The sequence below is a fragment of the Anolis sagrei genome, chromosome 1 (genome assembly GCF_037176765.1).
Source record: "Anolis sagrei isolate rAnoSag1 chromosome 1, rAnoSag1.mat, whole genome shotgun sequence".
In the NCBI taxonomy this organism is placed as follows: domain Eukaryota; kingdom Metazoa; phylum Chordata; class Lepidosauria; order Squamata; family Dactyloidae; genus Anolis; species Anolis sagrei.
The window spans coordinates 23,931,893-23,940,475 of record NC_090021.1 but is presented as its reverse complement, the minus strand read 5'-3'; the positions used below and the strand labels follow the sequence as shown (position 1 = coordinate 23,940,475).

The following is an 8,583-nucleotide window of genomic DNA, read 5'->3' as shown; positions in this document are numbered from 1 at the left end:
CTGAGAACGGGGAACTGTCAGATTCGCATTTTGAAAGCTATTCAAGAGAGAGTCAACATGAGATAGTGTTTTGAATACTGGACTATAGTACAACATCTGTGTCTGCGGAACAGGTACATGTGGTTTCACCTACCAGCATCTCACAAAATAAGTCCTCTCTAGGAATTTTCTAAGTTCTCCAGGTTATTTTATGATACACTTCTATCAGAAGTTACCACACAGTTGTCCTAGAGGACCTAAAATTTTCTAGAGGGGATATTTTTCTTTGAGAATTTTCTAGGTCCTCCTGGATGACACTGTGGTAATTTCTATTGGAAGTCATTCTTTTCAAGAAGATTCATTACATTCAGGATGGTTTTTTCTGAATTTGGAGCTATTTGTTCATTTTGTATTGTTTCTTGGCATTGAATGTTTGCCATCCCTTGTTGGGGGAGATAGGTTGGGTTATAAATAAACTGCCCCGGCCCAATTTATCTGTCCGAATGCATCTCCATCTATGAACCATCGCAGAGATTAAGATCCTCTGGGGAGGCCCTGCTCTCCATTGGCCATTGTCACAGGTGCAACTAGTGGGGATGAGAGACGGGGCCTTCTCGGTGATTGCCTCCTATGGAACTCTCTTCCTGGTGAGATCAGATCAACCCCCTCCCTCCTGTCTTTCAGAACGATGGTAAAAACTTGGTTGTGGGACCAAGCTTTTGGGACAGTGCAATAAGGCAGCGATAGGAAACTTTACCAGGCCAATTTAGATTTGACACAGATGACCAAGATGGTTTTAAACGGTGAATTTTAATATTTTGATTTTTTTTAACGTCTATGTATACCCATATGTATTCTTGTTCCGGCATTGAATGTTTGCCGTATATTTGCTGTGCTGCACCCTGAGTCTCCTTCGGGGTGAGAAGGGTGGAATATAAATGTTTTAAATAAATAAAGTAGTAGTAGTAGTAGTAGTAGTTGTTGTTATTCAATGATGGTACTCTATGACCAGGTTTCAAATCCTTGCCTTGCCATGGAAACCCACTGTGTAATCTTAGGAAAGTTACACTCTCTCAGCTTCAGAAGGAGGCAAGGAAAGGCAAGGGTCTCCCCCTTCTGAACAAATATTTTGACAAACATCTCTTAGAATGATCAGTAACAGAAAATGGCTTGAAGGCAAACAAAAACAAAGCTTTTTGGCTGCTATATAAGAATTATAAATAAATGTTGCCAAGCTAAAAGATACTTTGCCTATTTTATTGTCAGCACATTGTTGGCACCAGATACGTCCAGGCTTTGTAAGATTATTTATTCCCAAATTATAAACTTTTGCCTATTTGTAATGAAAGTGCAAACTGCTGTAAACAAAGAAAGTAAGGTTTTTAAAGAGGAGGTTGGTTTTGGTGCATGAAGGCTGTGCCTACATTTTATTTATTTATTTATTTATTTGCAGTATTTGTATTCCGCCCTTCTCACCCCGCAGGCGACTCAGGGCGGATCACAATGCACACGTACATGGCAAACATTCAATGCCTTAGACACACAACATATATAGACAGAGACACAGAGGCTATTTAACTTTCCAGCTTCATGGGAGTATGCTTTTTGAATTCCGGCCACCAGGGGAACTATCGCTTCACCATCCACTTTTATCTTCTCTGTTTTTCTTTTCTTTAGTTTAATATTCTTAAGGTTTTTTTAAAGGGTATTTTATTATGATATAAATACAAATCAGCAAACCATATTCCAAGTGTTACAAGCATAAATCCCAAGTAATTCAACAAAAACTAATGGCATTATGCTAGTTTACACTGATGTAAATTATATTTTCCCTCCCTCTCCCTTTAGTATTCTTAAGTCGTCATATTCCCTCTGTCACCATAATTGTACTTTAAAAAGTAAAGATAGACATTAAAAGGGTTGATACCTGTCAGAATCACTTCTGAACAATTAGCCCTGGACCCTTTGGTGTACCCTGCTATATTCACAATTATAGTAGTCGAAAAGGGAATTTTTTAAACTCTTGAAAGAATGAGTTGTGAGAAGTATCATCGTGAAATGAATAGGATGATTGAATCATGGTCCCTTCCTTTAGTTTTCTGCAGCAAAGTCTGAAGCTCAGGCCTGGACTGAGAAAATCTCCTTCATTAGCCTCCCAGGCAAACATACAAGGTTCCTTCTCTTAGGCTTACTGGGTTTCCCAGTATGGTATTAGCAGGAACACCAGCCAGGCCCACATGGCTGAAGTTGCTAGCTCTGCTGTGTTATTTTCCCATAGTGCAATGTATTTGAGGGGAGTTAACCTAGCAACAGTGTTTGGTCCATCTGGCCTTTTGCAATTGCTGTTATTGCGTTGCTCCCATTGGTGGTAGATATTCTGATAGCAATGCTCTATAAGCATATACACCATTCAGCTGGTTGCACCTTTGCTACTAAAGTAGAGTCTCCCTTATCCAACCTTCGCTCATCCAACGTTCTGTATTATCCAATGCAGTCTTCCTCCCGCCCGGATCCACAGCTGTTTCAATACATTGCGATGTTTTGGTGCTAAATTCATAAATACAGTAATTACTACATAATGTTACTGTGTATTGAACTGCTTTTTCTGTTGATTTGTTTTAAAGCACAATGTTTTGGTGCTTAATTTGTAAAATCATAACACAATTTGATGTTTAATAGATTTTTCCTTAATCCCTTCTTATTAGTCAACATTTTCGCTTATCCAATGTTCTGCCGGTCCGTTTATGTTGGATAAGCAAGACTCTACTATATTTTCATTTTTCCACAGTGCAGGTCTATTCATAAATATAACATTGCACTATGGGAATATGAAGTTGGCATCATTGTGTAGCACCCAGGGGTGGCTCAACCCATTACGCAAGTAAGCATTTGCAGTATAGTTGATTTTGCCCAGGGGCGCTCTTGAGGCGCTCTTGGGGGAAAATAGACCTTGACATATGTAAGTTGTAGTTACTGGGATGTATAGTTCACCTACAATCAAAGAGCATTCTGAACTCCACCAATGATGGAACTGAACAAAATATGGCACACAGAACTCCCACGACGAACAGAAAATATATATCAGTGATTGGTTTGGGGGGGGGGGGCAAATACTGTTTGCTTACCGTTTAAAATTACTTAGGGCCGCCTCTGGTAGCACCACATGAGACCCATGCTTCATGTTTTCCAATTGGCATTTAAAAATACTCTAAATTAAGGGAGTATGGAGTATATTGTGTTCCAACACCAAACCAGCCAGTGTATCGCACATCTCTCCTGTTGTGATAGATGTGAACAGCCCATGCCACAGGGGAGCTCTTGCTTTGACATTGCCAAAAAGTGTGAAAATAGTGAATACGTGCCACTCATATTTCCTGTTCCTGCTGCTGAGATCCAATATCAAAGCCTAGGATATACAAAGAAAGTTGAAACTTGGCTTGAAATAAAAAACTTAGAAATCTGAAATTTATGGCCGCTTTTCATTGGGCTTATTAAAACAGGACCTTGCCATGAAATAATATTTCACACCCACTAACATTTTCTTAGTATATCTGTCTGTTTTACTGACAGCTTCTGTGGTACATCCCTATTTTGTTTTTATTCACATGCTTTAAGAAAATAATATACTATTTAGGATTCCATAGGGAGGATGTTCTTAAATTTCACAATCTCTGATATTTATGCTGAGATCATGCAATATAGGCTTTTTCTGGAGGGAGCCCTTTCCATTACTGTCAGATTGCCCAGGAGATATGAAAGCTGGATGGCTTGCAACTGTTAATAACTAAGAAGACTTATTTTTAAAAGCAAAAGAATTGTTTTGATTTGCTTGTGACACTGCATGTAATGTTTTCACCTTCACTTGTATATGTTTTTCTTGTCAAACTGCAGTTCTCATCTTAACAGCACAGTAAAAAGTTTGGGTAAATGTTTTGGCAGTTAAGTTTTCATCCTGGCACTCGGAGTTGTACTATGGCAGGCTGAATGTTTTCGCCATTGTTCCATCTAACATAAAAGAATATAGTTGAACGTAGCATATTAACACTGTAATGTATGCTTTTGTTATTCTTTGTTCAGCCCCTCTTATAGCTTTTCCATCTGGTTTGTTGAAGCCGGATTTCACCTCCTATACTTGAGAGGTGGTTTGTGTGTGTGCCTTCAATTCATTTCCGAGTGATGGCAATGCTGAGGCAGTAAGAGCTGTTTGGCAGTAATAATAATATTTATTATTTATTTATTTATTTGACCAGTCATATGACCATTTCAAAATGCAACATGGGTAAAAGACAAGGCAAATAGGAGAGGATGGCAGCTGACCTTCTATTTACAGTCAGCATCTTATTTTCCTGATTCTTCTTTCAGAAAGTGTGCTCTTTTCTTGATAGCTTTCAGAATAAAAAGGCTTACTCTGATTATGGTGGATCTTTCCTGTCCTTGCAAGAGGAATGTCAGAAGGTCATTTCTGTTGGGGGACCTAAAATTGGATAATATTGGATGTAAATATCCGTATGGCAGATCAGTATATGGTGGACGGTCAATCAAGAAAAGTTTGATAACTTCCACAGATTGTTCTCTCCATATGTAGAATCTCTTACTTCTTGGGATGTTACAGTCCAGTCCAGTTTGCATCATAATATTGAGTTGTTCAAACCTAGCCCTAGTTTATATTCTTCTTAAGGGTAATGGAAGTGGAATAGTCAGATAGTGTTCTAAATGAATATTCATTTTGTGGGAAGCTAAAAACCTTTTGATGGCCAAAAGCGAGGAGGAGCTGAGGAACCTTCTAATTTTGGCAACAAGACTGATCGATAACTGCCAAATAGAGGGAGAAAACATGGAGGCAGTGACAGACTTCGTATTTCTAGGTGCAACAATTACTGCAAACACAGACTGCAGCCGGGAAATCAGAAGATGCTGAGTTCTTGGGAGGAGAGCAATGACCAATCTTGATAAAATAGTGAAGAGTAGAGACATCACACTGGCAACAAAGATCTGCATAGTCAAAGCAATGGTATTCCCCGTAGTAACCTATGGATGTGAGAGCTGGACCATAAGGAAGGCTGAGTGAAGGAAGATAGATGCTTTTGAGAGAAAAGTTCTGAGTGTGCCTTGGACCACAAGAAGATCCAACCAGTCCATACTTCAGGAAATAAAGCCCAACTGCTCATTGGATAGTAGAGGCAAAGATGAAGTACTTTGACCACATAATGAGAAGACAGGAAAGCTTAGAGAAGACAATGATGCTGGGGAAAATGGAAAGAAAAAGGAAGAGGGGTCGACCAAGGGCAAGATGGATGGATGGTATCCTTGAAGTGACCAGCTTGATCTTGAAGGAGCTGGGGGTGGCCACGGCTGACAGAAAGCTCTGGCGTGGGCTGGTCCATGAAGTCACGAAGAATCAGAAGAGACTGAACGAATAATCAACAACAAAAACCTTCTGGCAGAAGACTTACCTATGCTTGCTAGGTCCAATTGAGCATAGGTATCTCAAGTGCGTTGCATGAGCACTTGTTTTGTCCTAGGTCTTCCATCGTTCAGAAATTGTAATGGCAGGTCATTTTTAGCCAACTTATTATTTAGAGCCACTATCCATGATGACTTTTGGTCACTCTGGACTTGATCCTCTAGACATAGGCGAGGAAGTCTACTGGGATTCATCTGGTTTATTTTTGACCAGTAATTGAATTATATCATTAAGATCTTAGCTTTTACTGGGGGCATTCCTAGCTCTGCCCTTACTGCCGCCATCAGTGTTGTTCTGGAAAGGCCCAGGAGGGTGCGAAGCTGCACAACATATATTCTCCCTTGAATCCTCGTATTTTAAAAATATACACTCAGAGACAAAAACAAAGTCTTCTTTAAAAAAAGTAACATATCTTATTTATTCACAAACATCTTGTATTAATTTAGCATGCAGGCACATGTCTTATTAAAGTTCAGTTATAGATGGGATGTAGTTTCTCTGTCTTGAGAACACAGGGCATAATTCTTAATCAATAGTCCAAAGTCCAAAGTCCTTTAGCATACATTTTTATAAAAGTCCAAACCGTATAATTGTACTCACTGCTTCTCAAAGCAAACATATAGTAAATTGTTCCTGCCTAAATCCAAAAGACACCTGCTTTGATTGAAGTCCAAAAGCATATTAAATAACAAAATGGAGTCTTGAGTCTGAACACGCTTAGTACAATCATATGTCTGTAGTCCCTCCCACACTAAAGAGGTCGATCAAACTGGCAAATTAATATATACATACAATACAGGTTAGCAAATATATTCATTAACAAGCAAATAGTGAAAGCTTGGAAGGTTGCTATTTCCAACTAGCTTAGCTTCACCCGTCCTATTTTAAGGAACTTTTCAGAAATACTGTATTCTCTTTTAGCAATTAACAGAGAAATTGGTGTTGCATTTTACTTGATGGCTTCTGCAGCTACTGTATGGCAGCTGCTACCTTGATTCTGGACAAGGACAAAGGTATGATAAAAATTATATCTACATATCTACACGCATATTAATTCAACTGGGTCAGCCTCTTTAAAATCAGTAGGATCTCTACAATGCGCACAGGTATAGTACTGCATCATTTTAATTGATTTAAATACACAATATTCTATTGGTTGTGTTTTACTACACCTGACAACTTTTGGTTGCCGTAAGATCCAAACAGACTGTGAATGAACAAATAATGAACAAATTCAGGGATATGGAGAACAAGCTCTATGAGGAGCAGCTTAAGAAGTTGAGCATGTTTAGCCTGAAGAAGAGAAGGCTGAGAGGAAACATGACAGCCATGTATAAATATGTGAGAGGAAGTCATAGGGAGGAGGGAGCAAGCTTGTTTTTTGCTTCCCTGGAGACTAGGAAACAGAACAATGGCTTCAAACTACAAGAAAGGAGATTCCATCTCAACATTAGGAAGAACGTCCTGACTGAGAGAGCCGTTCAGCAGTGGAACTCTCTGCCCCAGAGTGTGGTGGAGGCTCCTTCTTTGGAGGTTTTTAAACAGAGGCTGGATGGCCATCTGTCAGGGGTGCTTTGAATGCAGTATTCCTGCTTCTTGGCAGGGGGTTGGACTGGATGGTCTCTTACAACTCTATGATTCTATGAAATAAGTAGCACAGAGTTGCATAGTTTGTGGAGATGTAGACAAGATAAGAGTAGGTGAGTGAAAGCAAATATTTTGGAAGGAATCTTCAAACATTGCTATAATTTTAATAGATAATTCCTATTCTTACCTGTCCAAATGTATCTCTCCCTATGAACCAGTTAGAGCATTAAAATCTGCTGGGGAGGCCCTGCTCTTGATCCCACCCCCTCCCAGGTGCGATTGGTGGAGATGAGAGACAGGGCCCTCTCAGTGGTGGCCCCTCTGCCATGGAATTCCCCCTCCAATTACATTAGGCTGGCCCCCTCCATCCTCATTTTCAGGAAAAAGTTGAAGACCTGCTATGGCACCAGGCCTTTGGGAAATAGTGTGGTATGGAATGCAGCACTAATCACGGCTATGGGTGTAGGCACTATGTTTTAATCTGGTTTTTTTATTGTTTTAATTGTATATATGTGCTTTTGCCTGTTTTATTACTCTATATGTCTATTTGTTTATTTAGATTGCAATGCTACATTGAATTTTGCCATGTTTGTAAGCTGCTCTGAATTCCCTTTGGGGTGAGAAGAGCGAGGTAGAAATAGAGTAAATTCTTCCTTCCCTCCTCTTTTTTGAAATTGTGACATGACAATGAAAAAGTCTAAATTGCAAAAGACTCCAATAAATGTTGCTACTGCAAGTGTGAAGGATTTAGATTCCAACAGAAAAGGGGTTTGTTTTGAAAGCTTATACCTTTGCTTCATGGTGAGTTATTTATTTTGGAAAGAAATGTAGCAGCTGTTACAGGTCAAAATAGTAATAAGTTAATTATCGTCTCTGCGTTTGGAGTGCTTTGAAAAAAATTAGTTTTGTCTGAAACTTAGTACTTCCCTCACTACTAAGCAGGAGATTTTTTTTTCTGTTGCTGCTACAAATAAAATTACACTGAACAATAAAAAAAATCTTCTAAATATTAAATGTAATAGATTTTAATTGAAGAGGCAAAGTATCACAGAGTTATTTTATAAAATAAAAGAGGGGGATATTCTGTCTTATTCTTGTGCTTTAAACAGAAGCTTGGCCTGCAGAAATCAGTAGCTGAAGCTTTTGATAGTTTGGAGATAACCAACTTAACCTCACAATATCTGCACAACAACCACTACTAAAATCACCGGTATTGCATCAATTAATAACCTGGCATCTCTATTTGGAAGGTTCTCACACATCTCCTCCATCATCCTCTTTGGTTTCCTTTAAGTATTTGAAGATTACTTGCAGCATGAAAATTCGAGTCAGGTTGAAGGTAATTTGGACATCTGTTTTCATTTGGTGTTGAACTGGGTCTTGAGAGTTCTTAAAGCCAGAATTCCTAATGGTAGTGTTACAAAACTCTCCTCTCACCTTTCAATCGACCTCTCCCTCTACAGATGGAGAAGGAAAAGATGGATAAATATAAAACTTGTTTCCAAAAGGTCCCAAATCCATCTGAACAAATTTCTTAGGAATTGGGGTGAAAA

The 8,583-nt window shown here is 39.0% G+C and overlaps 1 long non-coding RNA gene across 3 annotated transcripts in view; it reads left to right on the top strand.

Annotated features, from left to right (window-relative positions):
* LOC137096008 (uncharacterized) overlaps window positions 1-8,583 on the top strand; it is a 259,018-nt gene that overhangs the window by 14,019 nt on the left and 236,416 nt on the right. The gene's annotated exons all lie outside the window — the stretch shown is intronic.